The sequence below is a fragment of the Dermacentor andersoni genome, chromosome 8, assembly GCF_023375885.2.
Source record: "Dermacentor andersoni chromosome 8, qqDerAnde1_hic_scaffold, whole genome shotgun sequence".
NCBI classification, from domain to species: Eukaryota; Metazoa; Arthropoda; class Arachnida; order Ixodida; family Ixodidae; genus Dermacentor; species Dermacentor andersoni.
Genome location: NC_092821.1, coordinates 126546710 through 126566377, shown reverse-complemented (window position 1 = coordinate 126566377; position 19668 = coordinate 126546710). Strand labels below are relative to the sequence as shown.

Genomic DNA, 19668 nt, shown 5'->3' with positions numbered 1-19668 from the left:
TTACAGAGAAACACGTTAGTCAACTGTCAAAGAACGGACGCCGTTGGCGTAAATGACTTTCCGGTCGAGATAGACTGCGCCACATGGCCCAATCTATCTTGGCGCTGTCGACAGCCTTTACGGAGCGAGCCAGCGGAGAAGCGGAACCTCGGCGTGACGCTCTCTAACATGGGCGGCAGTCCAAGTCGCTGAGAGAAGGGGCACGACGTAACGACCGGACTCTCGTGCGGTTTCGGGCACAAAGGGGAAAACGACGCGCTGGCAAGAACCGAAGAGTCGAGGAGTATCGGTGCAGAAGAGATACAGGCAGTTGTGGCAGTCCGGAACCGTACGCCCGGCCTACTCTCTCTCAATCCGTTTGTAATCCCTTGTGCATTTATACAGCATATATGCCTGCAAGTCTCTATACAAATAACTCTAGAGCCCCTTCGTAAAATATTTCTTCGCGGGAGGCTGTTTATGCGATAAAAATAGTATTGTTTCTGATATAATCGCAAAATAAAACCATTGCGGTGGCATACCTCTGATAACGAAATTGAAGCTACTTGGTTTCTGAAACAAGCTAGGCCAGCGAGTTCTGCAGTCGATGAACACGAGCAGGACAGCTCGAGACAGAGGTAGAGAGAGAGAGAGAGAGAGAGAGAGAGAGAGAGAGAGAGAGAGGACTTTAATTAAAGCGGGAAACGTTATGCTAGACATATGCATAAAATGATACTACAAGCCCTTATTAAAAAAAAAAAAAGGAAGTTTCTAGGCTATAATCTTTCGTAAGGAGCAAATTCCAGTCAATCCTGCTGTCGGATATACTATTAGCGAAGGCGGCCGGACAATAGCATGCAGCACTCACGAAAGAAAAGATTTGTGCACCCGGTCCCAAATGACCAGGGTGAAACGTGAATTAAAAATAAGTAGCAGTGGAGAAAATGATGAAAGTACAATAGATCGTACTTGTCAGCCAAGGTCAACTAATACTGCGATTCAAACGTATATACGCCTGTAGCGGCGTCAATTCTGTTACGAACGTTTCAGGGGGAACTTGTCGGTACACTCAGGCATTAAGCAACTTCAGAGTTAAGAAATAATTGTGGTGCTGAGAAGTTTCGATACGAGCAAGCCGACTGCACCTAACTGCGCCGGAAGCTACAAAAGCGTTGCGAGATTTTTTTTTTTTTTTTAAGATGCAAGAAAGATCACGTGGCAGTAATTTCACGCGCAAATATCCTGCAAGCCCGTAATCCTGATACCACGCGCAAACTTTCTTCTCCTTCAACCCACGTGCCCCGTGGATTCCGCGGTGCTTTCTGGCTTCGTACGTATGTACACGCGCGACCCTGCAAGCGTCGCCATGTTGTTTCGCGTGTACAGCTGGGAAGCTCAGACGGGAAGTGATTACGTTAGCGGTGTTTATACGGATGAGGCGGCCGCGGAGGGCGTCCGAGAGTTCCTCAAGGCAGCAGCCCCCTCCTCTCTCGAGTGTAAGGTCGGGCACAGCAGGGAGCAGGGGAGTATATATACTCTACGGCGCGAACAATCACGCTACCTGCGGCGGGCAGCCCGCTAAGCATCTCAGTAAGTGTACGCGAGAGATTGCGCGAACAATGAAGGAAAAGAAAGACTGCTACGGAGGGAAGCACGCGGCACGCTGGGCAACGGAATTACGACGCCCGGTATTTTCTATTCTCTCTCGCGCTTGACACCCGTTACTTAGCAATATGGTCTCTGACGATCTCTCGACTAAACGATGTGCAGGCGGAGAGCAGTTGTCACCTGACAACTGCCGCGTAATCACGACTGACAGGCGCTATTAACTGCGGCAGAGTAAAGATAACTGACAATGACAACAACCTTTTAACACAGACTAACTAGGTAATAAAACTCATTTTGTGTAACTCGTTCATCAAAGAGGACGACCGTTTTTCAATGTCGTTACCAGACCGTGGTCACTTGTAAATTGATGTATCGGTTCAACACACATATCAGTCAACAAAGAAGCAGTTGTGCTTGCTCGGTAAATCAGATTTGTTTTTAAATTTCATATTTATTTGGCTGCTGTGATTGCTGCCGGTATGATCTAATCGCTGTCGAAAATTACTACTATCAGTCATTACCCGTGGTTTTTACGCAAATCAGCTGGCCAAAACTGCTTCCGAAGAATACTAGAGCCATCAGTCAAAACCGACTTGCGCACGGTTCACGTGAAAACGCAAATGTTTGTTTGGCGCAAAAAACGTGAGATATCGCTGCCCTCAAAAAAAATTATACAAATATGTGCCAATCAAGTAAGTGGCCGGATAAGCACAGTCACTTACGATGCCCAGCTTTACGCATAACGTGCGTTATACTCCCCACATTAGAGCGAAAGGAGGGATTTCAAATACGCGCGCAACTTAACGCGATGCAATGCGCTACAAATTTTAGGGTTGGTGCCACAGCCCATAAGTCCTTAAGTATAGGAGAAACGCGTTTAATTCCCTTCACCCCTTTCTCCAGAGCAGGCTAGCCAGCCGGTATTTACACTGGCCAACCTCTTTGTTTTTTCTTCTCTTTTTTCTCCTCCTTCTTCTCATCTATGCGTTTCCCTTGAGAACGGCGATCTGACAGAATTCAATGTTCCATAGGCAGAGTTGAATTACGCTTTCAGGGGTGAAGTTAATTAGCGTGCGCAAAGGTCGACTGGTTTCTCGTCTTAAGACAACTTCTACAATTAAAATTTGTCTGGGAAATGATCCCCACAATCATCGATCAAAAGTTCAACACACTGAATTAGAGGAGAGAAAGTGAAGTTACGACGGAGGTGTCCAGAGGTTAAAAATGAAATTATGGGGTATTAGGTGCCAAAACCACTTTCTGATTATGAGGCACGCCGTAGTTGGGGACTCCGGAAATTTGGACCACCTGGGAGGGAAGATGATGACCCGCGTTGTCAAGGTCGAACAAAACAAGAAAATGCAGTGTCCATACCTCGTAACAGGCACACCAAACATGCGTACAAATAAGCAAAGAACGAACCGGAAAATAAACAGCACTATCGTCAACTGTAAGGTTGTGCATGCATACGCCCACCGCTGGGCAGTGACCGCGTTAATAAGGCGATGTGCTAGCCTTCGTCTGCCCAAACTTGGCCAGAATGCTAACACCGCCATATACCATATATGTCTGAGCCTACAGCACATCGTTTTTTGTCTTAGGTTCGTTCCTTGTTTCTTAATATCTCATCGATCGAAGGATTATAGACATAAATGCGAGTATCCACCCCTCGTCGCGAAAACCGTGGTTGCCGGGGATTACAGAGTCGTGCCGAGGTTTCGCAACTGCTTCGAGAAGCGACATCAAAGACGGGTTATCTCAATTTCCTCGAACGTCCATTTGTCTCTCCCATATGGCAGATACGTGACTCGTTCTTTGCAACACGGTAGCAAGTCATGCGGCACAAATCAACGTCACTGGAATATGTCTTCTTGTCAAAAGGAAATGAAAGAGAGCGAGAGAAAGTGGAATCAGTAGAACAGAGTGTAAGCTTGATCGCTGCGCTTTTGAGAGGCGACGAGGGTTTCTTAGAACGTCTCTACCGGCTAAACGTTTAATAAATTCTGGGATTTTACGAGTCAAAACCAATACCTGATTATGAGGCACGCCCTGGTGGGGGACTCTGGAATAATTTGGACAATCTGGGGTTATCTAACGTGCACCTAAATCTAAGTACTCAAGCGTTTTTGCATTCGACCCCCCCTCCCCCCCCCCCCCTCCATTCGAATGCGGCCGCCGCGGCTGGGATCCAACCTCTTACCTTGAGCTCAGCAGCGCAAAGCTTTGTTAACTGACCTACCGTGGGGGGTGTCCCTACCTGCTTTGCCATCACGCACAAAGGAATGAAAGGATCACCCGAGCTCATACCTTCACTGCATATCGTGTGCTTGAGAAACAAGGAAGCTGTTCTTTTATTGACGTGTCCTCAACCGGACACTCGACTTAGTCCTTTGCCTCAATTGAAGACGACGCGCGGCTTGTCTTGCTTTGTGGGCAGGATTCTGGGCAGTTCTCTTTCTTTTTCACATTTTCTTTACAAAGTCAGAGGACAACGTAACAGGTAAATTAACAAAAAATAATCACCTGACGTCGAAGTATTGGGAGAGGAGCGTATAGATTATATTACAAGAAGGAGCTTATACTGTCGTATGCAAAATTACGAAGAAGGAGCGGGCTAGGGTAGGACAGGTGATGAGAAGGTAACCGGTAGTCTCGGATTGTGTCTGACTATTTATTAAGGGTAAAAAAAAATTAACATGGTTCAGAATGGCACATAGTTATATAAGACAATGAGGTTACAACATTCACAGGTACAAGACTGGCACGTCTATGAAAGTACAGGCGTGATTAGAAAATACGGATAATGGTTCTTATCGTGCACTTCACCCGGCTCCAAATAACCACATAAATCCAAAGCACTGGTGTTACATTTAGCTCACGCTTCAAGATTGTGCAGTGGGGACAGACCTTCCGGTCTCCCTATAACAATTATGAGCTAATGTACAACTACAGGAGTAAGCTCTAGTTAAAATGGAATAACTTCTTCTGAGACACCGCACCGTTCAATCTCCCTTTAATTACATAAGTAGATAACATTCACGTTTAAAGAAATTTCGCTTATAACAAATTTTCAGCATCCGTTCTTTTTTTGCTTTTTGGAGACGAACGCTCACTCCCCAGAGCAGTACCCCTGAAAGGCACTGTCTAAACGCAGACGCAAGTTTCTTCCATCGGTCTTGGGAGCTTTTCCCCGCGAATTTCTAATACTGCATCATCTGCATCAAGCACGAACCTTGAGTGGCCTCTTCGATTGTGCGAATAATGAAGTCCTGGACGAATATATCCAACAAGACCATGCTTTCATTTTCCCTACACCATACCAGACAAGGACACATGACCTCGGGCAAACGAAGCACGTAAATTATTCCAGAATATAGAAATAAAACCGTCTTCGGCAAATCGCCTGCAGTGAACCAATCGGTCGACAAGCGCTCGACGATCCCAGTAAGGAAATAACGGCTACGTATTAGCAGGTGCCAACCAACCTTTGACGATGCTTCGCCGATGATGGCGTTTCGGCTGGGCTGCCTCTCTTCTTGTCACGTGCCGCCGGGACTGTGCCGATCCTCTGCACTCCGATCAAGGAGCTCCTCTTCTTGCTTCCGCCGCACTCACACCTCCACTCACGCGCACTCACACACGTCAAACGCGGGTCGTACAGGCTAAAGTCATGGCCACCTTAAATCGGTGGGGCTTCTTCCTTTTCGATCGCGAGGGTGTGTGTGTGTTTCGGGTGGGCTCCCCTTCCCGCCTGCCTGTTCCGGTGGCACAGCGCGTGCGCGTGTGTGTGTTTTTTCCGCACGACCAAGAAGGCGACGCGGTGCACGTTTTATAAAAAGCCGCCGCGCGCGCGTTCCCTCTCCACCAGGTGGCTCCCTCCTCGCCCTCGGTTCCGAGCGGGCGACGCCATTGGCCGGCCGGCGCGTACCGGCGCCGCTTCCGATTGGCGAGCGTAACCTGGACCGGTAACTTCCTGAGCGAGCGCGAGTTTGAAAGCGAGCGCGTTGAGACCGCGGCGGCGTCACGCGGTTGACGGTCAATGCCTTCGCTTCAGGCGCCCGGCGGCGCGACCCAGACCTTCCCTTCCTTCCCTCTCGCGAGTGACGCGGGGAAGCCGACTTGCGCGACCGGTCCTCAGTGGGCGAAGAGCACGAGAGGGCCGGAACAAAAAGCGGAAGCGGCGAATGTGGCCGGAAGAAAAGAAAGCCGGGAACGAGCGATACGCTAACAACTCGACTTGTAAACGACGTCGTTTTTGGGTACCTTAGAACTGCGGTCGTCGACCGAAATGTGAACGCATGCCTAGCCCCTAAGATGGCCCGTACAGTTAAAAAGAAACGCATATAACCATTCCGTACGCTCCTTTAATCTGTAACGAGCCTGAGTATCTCATTTTCTTTAAAAAAATAAGCCAAGCGGTGGCCTCCCTCATCAGAACTCGCACCTCTTACATCGTGGAGTCTGGCCTGTATTCCGTGTCTGCCATCACCACCTGCCATTTCCGTTCAGCAAAGGATTGAACATAAGCAGACGACACCCCGGCTTCGCACTCTTCCCGCTGCTTTTCGCCACGCAGGTGGCAATCCGGCTAATAGCCAAATATGATTCGTTGACTTTGACCAGGTGGTTAAAAGCAACGCCGAAATTCTACTCCGGCGTCACTCATCGTCAACGTGTAGTTTTGGGACTTAATCCTCATCAGTTATAACGTTGTCATATTCCTATCATATTACTAAAACGTTTTCATCGGGACGATTTGTTGTGTCGAATGTACATGCACTTTGTAGTTTCCTTTGTACGTTTGACATTCTGTTAAATGTTAGACATCACTATTATGTTTAGTACGCAAATGTTATTATTTTGTATTTGTTGTGCTTTGTATTTTTCATGTGATTGTAACGTTACACTGTTGTCAGGTTTATGCATGTTATGCACAACCTATTCATTACAGCTCTGCTTATCAACCTGGCTTACTTAAATATGTATATTAAATTTGACCGATAGCTTATTTGCATATAGGCTAATGGTCCAAATACCTTTGCAGATATTCATCCCTCATTCTTTTCTTTTTTTGACAGTAAAATCCCATTTGATTTGATGTTCCAAAGCAGCCAGCATCCGCTAAATGCTGCTAGAGAATCCTTTTTTTCCTGTGTTTTACGCGAGAAGTAACCCGAGGCTAAATGTTCCTTCTGCGGTTAATATTTCACGTACTTATAGTTACAACACTCTTATGCCCACTACATGATAAAAGCTTCTTCTCCCATTGATCTTAAATTACTTTTCTCTGTCGTCAGTCAACTCCACCTACGCCTGCATACTTCCTAACATCATCATATCCAATCCTCTTCCCTTATCGACCGCGTTTTCCGGCCCTGTGGCTTCGAATCTGCTACTATACATATGTTGTTATTTTGTGTCATGACCTGCCTAACTCTTCTACCTGTTAATCTCAACGCGGCAATCCGAGCTGTTTGGTTGTTCCTTTGTGCAATGTCGCAACCAACTCTGGGGATCGGCCATAAATGACGAGGGTTCAAGAAAAAAAAAAAAAATCAGGAATATAAACTGAAACGAAGTTAATAACCGGAGATTGTGAAATTAAAAGATAGCTGATACAAATATTGCAGTAAAAATAACTAAATGTTACACTAAGTAGATACAAGAGTAGGACAAAGAGAAACTTTTGCATGTCTTGTTTCCCACAGAAAACTGCAGAGGGCACCAGAAACGTTCCTTTGGCTAAATCTGTAGTAGGGTCTCACCAATGGAAAGGGCCACATGGGAGAGCCAAGCTCCAGTCACGACTTCGAAAGAGTTCTTCCAAAAATCTTGTCCTTTGAAGAGTAAGACGTCGTCAGAAGAGTATAGTCTTGGGCTGGTTGGTAAAACATGGTTACACTGGAAGCATAGTGCGCAGAAAAACGAACCACAAAGACCAGACAGGTCATTGTGGTTCTGACAGCTTGTCCTGTCTGGTCTTCGTGGTTCGTTTTTCTGCGCGCTATGCTTCCAGTGTAAGACGTCGACCTGATATTGTCGCAGCATCGGAAACGCGAAAGTCAAACGCACTAGTCAGCAGGAACAGTAACAAAGGACTGTTTAATACCGCGGGCCGGTCTACTCTTGTTCGCTATATGTTTCCATTAAATGCCGATCCACCTTTTTATCGTCATAGTCGTTGCCTCACTGCAGACGCGGCAATATGATGATGATGGCGATGACCTTAGTGTCTTTGGATTGGCCAAGAGTCGGGCAGAAGTTTGTTTTCACTAATGTGCCCTGTGGTCTTCCTCTTTCGTAACGTTACGCCTTATCGTTTTCCGTTCCACAAGTTATACTTGTCACTGTTATCAGATTTCTTATCATTTTTATCCGTCAAGTTTCAGCAACACGGACATACTATTCATTCTGGATTGATACTACTCTTACCTTATACCTTTTCTTTTAATACATACAGTACTGTTCCGTAGAATGTATACCTACACTTATTTTTAACATACTTATTATATGCTGCGGACGGCGAGCTAAAACACCCGCCGTGCAATCACAATCTAATGTGGAAACATCCGACAATCTTTTTCGTTCCTATGCGTGTTGTGTCATTCTACACTTGTTACTTTTGCCTTCATGATTTTTCAGGCTACGTTAGGACATAGCACGTGAGAGGACAAACGATGGCTTTGTTGTCGGCACACCACGCGAAACCGGCATTGCCGAACCTCAGCTGTCGCCCGTTGCGCCTGAGTCACGCCGCCATTTAGATGCCGAAACGGACAAGCAACGCAGCTGATTTCACTGTGACGTCACCGCTGTTTATTCTCGTGCGCGTTACTCGGCCTCGGAAGTATGTGGCGAGAACCACGGTAAACACTTGAATTCTTTGCGTCTGTTCTTCACCCGATCTCCTGCATCCGTCGAAGCGTTGCGCTAAGCATAATCATGCAGAAGAGCCCGCACCAGCCATCCCCCCCCCCCACCCCCCCAACAACAGCTCCCTCTGTCCTCCTGATAAGCGCACCTCGTCCCCGGATTTCGTCGAAAAATAAGATGCAACAGATTCGGCCATCGTGAAAAAACATCCGTGGACGTTTGCAAGTGTGAGGAGAAGTCGTACGTAGGCTTAAGCGTTTGCTCCACGTAATTATTATAATAGCTCTGTCCGGATCTTGAAACATGCGCGTCTTCGTATCGGGATGGTTGTGAATTTATTCTTGAGTCCGAGGTTGTCGACACATCTTGATATTCACGTTCGCTAACATGTGACCTATAATACTTGTGGTATCGCTGTTCTTGATGAGTCGTTTCCGTCCCAACCCATCACTTCATTCACATCTTTCACGGCGCCTCTGACCGCCTATTATTAGAATACACGTGTAACAGAGTACGGCTGTAATCTGGCAACTGCTGATCTGAAGTGAATTAAATTTGTCGGGTTTCAAAGAGATAATGGTAAATAGTGACCTACAGGAGCATGATATTAGGACCTCGTATTTGTGAGAAAATATGGCGAAATAAAGAAAGTTCAAGAAAATTGAAGCATGAAGCAAGTAACATTGTAAAGGTGCTACAACAACTGAAATAAAAATGATGTAAAGTGCAACAGTTCGACGATTTATAGCTGACGCAAACGTTACGTTACACATAACGATGTCAGATGCCGCAATATTGTGAACACGATATTTTTGCAACTGTCAGGCAGACAAATTAACACTTAGGTGTGAACGTTAAAATTGATGCACCAATTTCGTTCGCTTTAGGCATACCAATACATTCAGTTCATAAAATTGTGGTATCCTCCTTTTTAATAAATGTGAGCGTTGTAGAGATTGGCGTTATGAAGGACGCCGAGTACTCCTTATCGCTTAGTCAAACAATACATGTAATAGAAACAAGTATTCAAACAAGACAGCAGATTAATATGCAGAAACTTAGAGCATGCTAAAGGGTACTTCACAGAAAGTTAAAATAGCACATTGCACACCACAGCGCACACAAGACGATTCCCATCCCAAACGTCCATACTGGTGTAGCTTCAGCACGCGAAAGACTCGACGTTATTAGATGGAGAGTGGAGCTGAAGTTCCAGCAGACAGGACTTCTCGACATGTGCCCAGACGCCAAAAAAAAAAAAAAGAAAAAAGAAGAAAAAAAATTGTGGTAGCTAACGCAGAATTGCGACGTTGTGAACACGATGCTTAAGAATTTATTAAACTTGGCGATGTTGAACAACTTTAGCAATTGGAGAGTAAATAAAAATCTTTAAAAACTGAGAAGAACATAACCTTTCTTTTTCTTTTAGATGTTACAAATTGAATCTAAATTGGTTCAACGGTTTCTTTGTTGCGTTGGTGTAAAGTAATCGGAGTTGCAGGCCCGAACAATTCTTTTAGGATCTTTAGTTTTGTACCATTCCTTTCTTTCTAATTTGTTCTGTCGTTCTGTCATTCATTCATTTCTATTCACTGATTTATTCTTTCATTCGTTCGTTCTCTTTCTTTACCCTCTCCTGGCCGCTGGCCGGGCGTCGACCTCAAAGGGACCAATACTGTCCAAACAAGAAATCCCTATGCCTGGAGGCAATGTTTCGACAAGAAAACAAAAAAAATTATGGGGTTTTACGTGCCAAAACCACTTTCTGATTATGAGGCACGCGGTAGTGGAGGACTCCGGAAATTTCGACCACCTGGGGTTCTTTAACGTGCACCTAAATCTAAGTACACGGGTGTTTTCGCATTTCGCCCCCATCGAAATGCGGTCCTTGGTTTGCAGTGTACCCTGTGAATACGGCGTACCCAGTGTCACATGCCCGGGGACCCAAGTAGGCGTCAACAAGGTTAATTGAAGAGCTACACATGTCGCTTAGGAGAAGTTGTTGGGCAAGTTGGTGCATATTAGAAAACAGTTTTGTAAAGGCACGAACAAACGACCACAGAGAGAGCACACAAGGACAGGCACAAGGACTGCGCTTGTCTTTGTGTGTTCTCTCTCTGGTTTTTTTTTTTCCAAATCAAATCAAGTTTATTCATTACAAACAAAGAAACGGTTACATTTTTGTTTTACAGACGAGGTTACAGACGAGGTTTGTTCACGTAGTTATGGAACTGTATGTATGTATGTATGTATGTGTGTATGTGTGTGTATGTATGTGTGTGTATGTATGTGTGTGTATGTATGTGTGTGTGTATGTATGTGTGTGTGTATGTATGTATGTATGTGTGTGTGTGTGTGTGTATGTATGTATGTATGCGCGTATGTATGTATGTATCAGTGAGAAGCACAACTTCGCGGTTATCTTTGGTTTATTTACCCAACAGTTTCGGGGTCGGAAGAACGACCTTTTAAAGGTATCCCTTTAAGTAGATCCGTCCATCGACCGAAACTGTTGGGTAAATAAACGAAAGATAACCGCGAAGTTGTGCTTCTCATCGTTCTAAATACGCTTAGCCCATTAAAAAATCCAGTGGCTACATATATGTATATATGGGCGTGTAGATAAAAACGACCAGCAAACGAAGTGCAAACAGCGGAAGAAGAGTACAGGACCGACCAGTAAGTCTGGCGTGTGTCAAGAGCAAATATTCATTCCTGTCTTTGTAATGATTGACTGTTTCCACTTTATATACTTGCGCGCAGCGAAGGCGTTAATAATGTTTCCATCAACGCCGGTAGGATACTGGCATAAACCAGGTGCTCCAAATGCTTGTCAATATGTATGTCTGTGCTTGTTACTCGTGTATGTTGCGTACATGTGCACTACGTATGAACAGGCAACTTCACGCATCGCCGATGTCACCAGGACTAGCACGCTTAGGCATATGGTCAGGCAAACATCACCAGCACCCATTAAAGAGGGCCCAACTTCTTTCAGGTACCTACCTCAGGCACAAGAAGTAATACAATAAGATGCCTCAAGCTTCTACGGACAGGATTGCATCTTGTTAGACTCGTAACCACTAGCAGGTTACCGGCGAAATCAACCGTGACCATACACGAAGCACCCCCTTCCAGAGGGCTTACCGAACGCAACTCTTCCTCAGGATTGTTCGGTTGTCGGTGGGAAGTTCGCAGGTCCGTTACTCCCGTCGAAGCCCAAGGTGGGCCTCCCATCACGTTTTTCCGGCGGTGAGGTCGGTCGCGGTCACCTTCTCCCAAAGTGTCGCCACACCGCGGCAGGCACGGTTGTCACTCCAATCATGACGTCACGTCTTGGTCCCGCGCGGGAGCGTCGCACCTCAGAAGAGTGGAAATTCTTACGCCTGTCCTTTGAATCCGGCGTCTCCCAGACGAAAAGTAATAATGCTAAAAGAAAGAACGACGAAAAACAAAAAAAAAACAAGAACAACAGTGTTGGCGCCAGCGGCTGCCTCACCTTCAGAGCGGAGCGCAGTAACGTGCTTCGTTTCGCTGAAGTATCGGCGTTCGACAAGTATCCCGTGCGACATCTGCCGAGCGGAGCTGCATGCAATCAGCGACACCAACTTGCAGGTCGCAGTTCTCTCCTATAGGATGCCGAAGAAAATGAAAAGACTGCGCGGATGCTGTCGCAAAACTTACAGGAGTGGTGGGCTAAACTGCTACAGTCATTTCCTTCAGGCGCCAATTAATTCGCTCCATTTAAAGGTTAGTTTCGACACATATATTCTTTTGAATTTTCGTAATCCCAAAATTTGTACTGCCGATGAACGGAATAACAATTTTCAGTTGTTCAGCGTGTTTTGTAATGTTTACAGAACGTGGGCTTTACATATGCGGTAACTCTCGACACGAACACCAAATATTTCGTGTCTAGCATACTTCCGAAGCGCGAAGTGTGCTAGCCATCCAGCCACTTGAAATACGTGCTCGATGTAAAACGTTCTGAAAAAGAATGAAAGAAGTTAACCCGCTAAATGATGACATACTTCTATACCGATAGCTGACACCTTGCGACTACTTTGACTAAAACATCTTGCATGGGTCATTCAAAGTTCTAACACAAGTCCAATCAGAAGTGCTTGAAGGTTGTTGCGACAAATTTTAAAAACCATTCTTTGCATCAGTGCTTTTGCCTTTGATACACTGCCCCAATTGTGCACAGAGTGCCTGAAGGGGGTTGCACTTTCTTGAGGCCTTGCCAATTGGCAACAGGCCTTTGAGGGAACAAGTGTGACTGGATATAGTAGCAGAGAGGCTCATGAATGAATGAATGAATGAATGAATGAACCTTTGATTTGAAACAGTGAACTGTCACTGCGAGGCTCCGAATTAATTTTATTACCACAGACTTACATGTTGTGAACGGGTCCTTCGGACACGAACGTATAAGTAATGGCATCATAAATACCTGCCATTATCTTCACTCTTCCTACCGCTCTTTTTCTCCACTGTTACCCGAGGCTGACCTCCATCCTCTGCTCTTTTGGGTTAGGAACAGAGTCCTCTCTGTTGCTGAATTTTATTTCTTAAGCCGCAAATGAATTAGTATTGAGTTAATTTTTTTGAATTTCCCATCACCTCTTACTTCCCATTTCAATTATTTATGCCTACAAATATTCATAAAATATTGCTTTCTTTTTAATATATATTATCTGCTGTACATTATAGTGGGCGTGCTATTCAATCATTCGCCAGGTGGACTGACTGTTGGGCTGTGGTTGGTCTCGCATTATAATTATGGTAGATAAGCGCAAATTATTAGCGGACTAATAGTTATTAAGGACAAAGTAGAGAAGGATGGGCGCTATACTAGCAGCTGCTTATTCTCATGCCACCGACCGATATTTCTACAATTTCTTTCGCATGCGAGCCGTTGCATCATCGTATTCAATTGGAATCGTTATTTATACTCAATAATTACATTTCTAATTTTTGTCATCCTTGTGTATTTCTCTTCCAATTGCATCTACTTCTGCCGAGCGATTCTCGGTCGTAGTCATGTATAGAAGGTACGGTCCATAATCGAAATCCAACAACAGCATCGCCGATCATCACCGGTTGCACGAATTCTCCCTCCAACAGGAATCTCACTTCACTGCGGTGCGCCGAGTTTAATTCACATCTATAAAAAATAAACAACACCAATAAAAAAAAACAATTGACATTCCAGCCAGCAAAGGGCAGTGCTGTTCCCAATTAGCTTTTGCGTGACATCATTCATCTCTCTTCCTTAACCATCAAAAGCCGCATCTTCGTCATCTCGAAATGAAATGACAGTCATGAAGGAAGGACATCTATGGGCGAGGCCACGCTGCTGCTAGACCGAAATGCATACACATACACATCCGCGTATGTAGATGCGTGTTGTAGGCTTAGAGCAAGGAATTAAACACTCGAGAACGTATGACACACGTCCTGTGATTCTTTGTGTTTGTCCCCGTTTCATTCAATATATTCATTCTACGCGAACGCCAGTGTCTTAACATTTTCATGAGCGCCCCTTGCAAACCGTCATCCAACAAGTTTGCCGATGATGACAGAAAGAGAACCGCAACAGGTTCATAAGACACTTACCTCCGTCTGCAACAAAATCAAAGGCAGACGCTACGTGTATACAAGGATTCCTCCTTTCCAAGGGCAGCAGAATAAAGGTCGTAACAGGAAGCTGTCCTCGAGTGCGGTTACAAGCTGGCACACAGTCCCTACAGCAGCTTCCGTTTTTCTTTCATGCCTTCTTGCACTGCCTTCTTTGTGAGTATTACAGTAACAGAATCTTAACCGGAGGACGCGCGGTCGCACAACTACTTATAACGCTCGCAGTGACAACTGTCCTTGCTGACCAACAAAAGCACAATACGCGGCTCAAACAACTTCCGGCAACATTCTTGCAAGGCTAGAATCTTCCGTATCCTCAAAACAACAGGAACAGCCTTTCTTACGGCTTACTTTATACGAGCGTGAACAGTACGCGCATTCCGGCAAGCGACCGCGCAACTTTGGGAGAGCGCCATTTGTAAAAACGTTTATAATAACCATCACCCTCCCAAGCAGCCATTAACGCTAATATGTGCCTCTAGCAGACAACGGTGGTACAGACGGACGCCGTCTGGATTGAGCTTTAGGCACTTTAGGGCAGATCCCCGGCAGTGCTCAACAACAATCCCGGGGCCGCTTTAGCACTCGAACTTCCCGAGCGCCTACAACGCTGTGCATAGCCGGAAGCAGTGGCGGACAGTAGCCAGAGCGCATCCGAAGATCGAGCTGAAGGCTAGTGAAGACCTCATCAACGGTAAACGTCTCCGCAGAGCCCTCCCGCGGCGCCACAGTCCAAGCGCGCGACGTGCCCGGAATCCGGCCGAAATGCGGAAGCGTTCGTCGCCTTCGTCGCGGTCCTGGCCACCGCGAGGACGGTGGCAGTACGCGCACGCGGACCCGCCACCAAATTTACAGCGCACTTCACGAGGAACCCATGAGAGGGCCCCGACACCGTGTTACATGCAAATGGAAGCCGCTTACACGCGGCAAGGGAGAACCCGCTCCCTGCAGGCGTCGCTTGTCTGTCGGTCGGTCGTAGTGGTCGCAGCTTTGGCCGTGAACTCCGCCATCATGCCCTTGACGCCGTTGCTTTTTACTAGCGCACATATCTTTCTCTCGGGGTACGCGCACGCGTGCGCGCATGCGCGTTACGCAGCGAAACGCCGTTGGGTTTGGTTGGCAGTGTTTGTAGTGGCTGTTGTGGTTGTGTGCGTGCGTGGTGCTTTAACTACTGCCGAAAGGTCCGGAAGCTTGTCAGCCTGCTCGGTCGTGAACCTTCCTTCTGTGACCTCGCTGCTACACCTTATGGCAGAAGGAACCAGAATACTTAGGGTAATAAGGACCCTCGAGCGTTCCCCTTTTATGTCCGAGTCATAAGCGAGCACAACCTGAAACTAACGGTTTGTCAAAACATCTGGCCTTTCCTAGAGCGAAGAAGTGTTCGATAAACGTCCACTGTGAGGAGAGGGAAGGGTTGAAAAAACGAAAGCATAGAGAACAAAAATAAAAAAAGAGAGAAAGAAGAGGAAACAAATGGCGTCGAGAATGAGAATACGAAAGCAATAAAAGGCTCAAACGATTTCTTCCTCCTCTCCAGAATTAAGGCGAGAACTAACGGTCCCGCCCGGCATCGGCCTCTCCTACTTCAGCAGTCTTCAGATTACTTCTGCACAAAGGAAAAAGGAAGGGTTAAAGAAACCCAAGACTGGTTGCAATCAAAACGAGGCAACCTCACGACGAGTCTACGTGCGGCGACGGCCTGGCTCACCGGTCCGGTCATACGTAGGAGGCAAGGGACGGGACCGTCCGTATCATTGCGCGGCGTGAGCGACCTCCCGGAGGGGTGTGAAAGTAAGGGAGGAAGACGGAGCACGATTTGAGAAAGCGCGCCGAATACTGTGCGTGGCGGAAGACAGCCGCAAGGTGACGCGTTTGTCGTTTGCCGTGGTCAACGGATTCGCCCCGAAGGAATCCGCAGGGAGTTTCGGAAACCGATACGAATCAGCAGGCAATAAAATTTTAGGCAATCAGACCATTAATCATGGCACTGACGCCAAAGAGGTGAGCGGTTTGAGAAACTACTTCCTGTAAGTCCTAGATAGCTGATGAGATAGTGGAGGGGACATAACTGCTGTTATAGATGATGAAGGTGATGATGATTAAGACGAAATATTATTCCTTAATAGCAAACTCTTGACACAACGACTTGCAAGAACTAGGAATTTGATTGATTGATTGATTGATTGATTGATTGATTGATTCATTCATTCATTCATTGATTCATTCATTCATTCTAAGCCCCCAAGGTAACACTGGGGCTTTGAGAGAAGCTGTTGTGGAGTACTCTGGATAACTATTGGCCACCTGGCTTCTTGAAAGTGCACTAAGTGCTCCTCTCTCTTCATCTCCGTACCCCTTCCCCAGTGCAGAGTAGTAAACCGGACGTGCGTCTGCTTTTGCTCTCTCTCTCTCTCTCTCAGTGCTCGGCACAAGAACGTTTTTACAGCAAAGCTGTATATGACTCGGATATCCCGGGACTCCTTCGTCTCCGTCGACAGAACACCATTCCACGAATTGACGTGAAAAGTGCCTATCTCCATTGGAATTATCCACCCAAAGCACACTCCAGTATTCCTTTCAATAAATAAAAGCGCAAAACGAGTGTCAGAACCACATGACGGTGGTAAGGCGCACGCGAGCAATGCAAAGCACGTAGCGTTCGCTGCACGCGTTTCCCGGTTAAGATTATGGTTGTATAACCCGGCAACTGTGGCATACGAAGCAGGGAGCGACGTCATTACACTGTCATATGTAAAAGAAGAACCCGCCTACCAACTGATTTCATGTGTTATGTGATAGCACTATGGAAAAGGCACGATAGCTAGGACTCCCGAAGAGCAGCTTGAACACGATGAGCGGCGACGGGAACAGCAACGTCAGTATGCACAACGGCGTCGTGCTCAGGCTAAGCAGGACCGCATCGATTCCTGCCCAAAGCAAGCCACGCACAGTTAGGACGCCTGGAGAGCAGCGCGAACACGATGAGCGACGAAGGGAACAGCAATGTCTTGCTGTCCGCTATTTCATATCTAGTGCATTGCTCAATCGTTCAAGGATACGCCACATTGGTCTATCGGATCAGGTGATACCACAGCTTGGCCGGCCAACCACCTTCACAGCGTTGATTGGAGCCCAGTTTTTTCACATTCCGGCGTCTTCGGAATGTGTCCACCGCCATCTTGTGTCGAACCCACGACCTCGTGTTCAGCAGCATGCCCCCCGCGCCATCCGAACGTGGTGCCTGCATTCCGGATTCAATTCCGTGACCACGACAGTAACGCCGTTACCTCTGAGCCATCTCATCATCAGCTTTGTCATCAACTGCTTTTCCGACATAAACATGCGCCCTGTGCATGAAACCATATAATGTGAAACAAATATTTTCAAGAATGTGCAAAGCTCCTGCCACATGGTTTTTTCCTCTATTTTAAAACAGACGAACATTTTTTTCACTCATATCACTGCTAGTTGGTTTGCGGAATCTGCGCCATCTTCGACACCGACCTCTTTCCTGCTCCCCTTGCCGGCCTATAAACATCGAAAAAAGATAAAAGCAAGCAAATTTGATTCCATTCCGCTAAAATACCCCTACGGCTGACAGGTACTTTTTGTGACTGCAGTAGAACCTCGGCTGCTTGACATTGGACACCACACGAAGCAGGCAACCTGTCGCATAAAACGAGATAACGGAGCTCGTTTCATAGCTTTTCTCACTCTAGCGATAGCATAACGAGAGGTAAGCATAGCAGACAAATCTCTATATCCTTGCTTCGCTCTCCTTTAAACTCTCCCCCCGAAATGGTATACATGGGCCGGAGGACGATAAGTAAATGAAGCTGAGAGAGTGCCCGGCATTCTTATACTTCCACGTCGGGCCTCGAGGGACTTCCTGCTCGAACGAGACAACGCCGCAAGCGATTCTTCCGCAGTATTTTCCGGACGCCTCTTCGACGCGAGAAGGGACCGCGTGGAGGGAACGGGTCAACCGAGCGTGTCGGCTTCCCCCCTCTTGACTTTACACAGCGGCACTGCACTCCACAAACATCGCAATGCTTATCTCACTATAAAAGTTCGCGTGCGCGCACCTTCTCGACAAAACGATGCAGCATAAGAAAGGTTAGAGCAAAATTCAGTCTACAGATTCTGGAGAGGGCTACTTTCGTTACCAAATCTGCGTTAGCTCTTTGTGCTAATCAGCACCCGAATGCCTGAAAAGAGAGCGGCATGCGACATGTACGTCCGGCGAAAGCTAACTTACGGTGCAGAGACTTGGAAGCTCTAGAGGCAACGGAAGACCAGCGCTTGAAGGAGCAACAGTGAGCATTGCTCGAGAGGATAGAGCGATAACAGCGTAGAATAGACGCGAGTTGATCGCGTGTCTGTAACTGAGCGAGGAGATTTGGTCTACGCGTTGAATTACACGCTGTGTGCCGCAACGACTTGGTCCTGGACACCGCAGCACGCGTTCGACGTAAAACTGGCAATCTATTAGAACAGAATGGGCGCCTTCGGAAAGGAAACACTGTCGGGACCCGAATGCAGCAAACGATCAGAAGGAACGGCGGTGTTAGGAGGAGGAGGAGGAGGAACTTCATTTAAGGCCAACACTAAGGCCCAGTAAAGTAGAGTGTTAGGAAATACGGGCTTGGCGCCATTCTCGCAGAGCAGGGGCTGTTGGAGAGCGTTTGGAAATGCCTTTGTATCGCAGTGGTTCTTAACAGGCCCCGCATGAAGGAGAAGATGAGGATGAGGATGATACGCACTAAATGGTTAGTGGCATTTGGTCAACATCACGATAGGTGTACTGATTGGCTGATTCACTGGAGCAGGTCAGCCACTACACTCAGCTAGAGAGCTAAGTAATCCCTAACGAGTTCCTAGAATTCACACAGCTTCTGACAAATATTTATGTGTTAGCGATTGTATGACTAGTCACATAACGTTAGTCATATAGATATACGAGTCCCCTGTGGTTGGGGAAAAAAAGAGTCGGTTTTCTAAATTCCTAAAAGAGCTGCGCTTGAGGGCTTTTGATTGTTGGAGACCAGCTATACAACGAATTTCCACAAACACCGTACGGATTTAACGAGGCATCCTTCCTCGATTTGCAGTGTATTCTGGGAAACGAAATAAAGAATCTTCATAACCTACTCCTGCGTGCGCGTGTATGCAGTGACCAGGCAGCAGGCCAGTTCCACTCGTAGACGAAAAAACTAACGGATAAGCGAGGAGGCGAGGTGACGCGCTGTCGCATTACACGCAGCCCAGCCGCATGCACGCGAACAGGATCGCGAATGCGGCGCCCTCGAATGGCCGATAAGAATCGGAGAGGAAACGGAGCCTTAAAAACAAACCACCCATTTTTGTTTTCTTCTTAACATCGCGTGGAATCCAATCCACAGCTTTCTGCGTATGCCGTTTGTGTGTGTGTGTAACTTTCCGACTACGCGTCGGCATCGGAGAAGCCGTTCGAGTCAACGCACCGGCGACCTCCGTGAATCCCTTCTTCCTTACATCCGAGCGGCCACTTAACATGCATTCCGCTGAAGTTTGAGAGTTTGTTGCCCC

General features: G+C 46.8%; 1 protein-coding gene across 1 annotated transcript in view; it reads right to left on the bottom strand.

Moving 5' to 3' along the window:
* The window catches only part of LOC126525559 (uncharacterized), an 84766-nt gene extending 79389 nt beyond the window's left edge, over positions 1 to 5377 (bottom strand). Inside the window, exon 1 of the mRNA XM_055067950.1 lies at positions 5073 to 5377. The gene's annotated coding sequence lies outside the window, so the exon portion shown is untranslated. The remainder of the gene's footprint in view (positions 1 to 5072) is intronic.
* Between the last annotated feature and the right edge of the window lie 14291 nt (positions 5378 to 19668).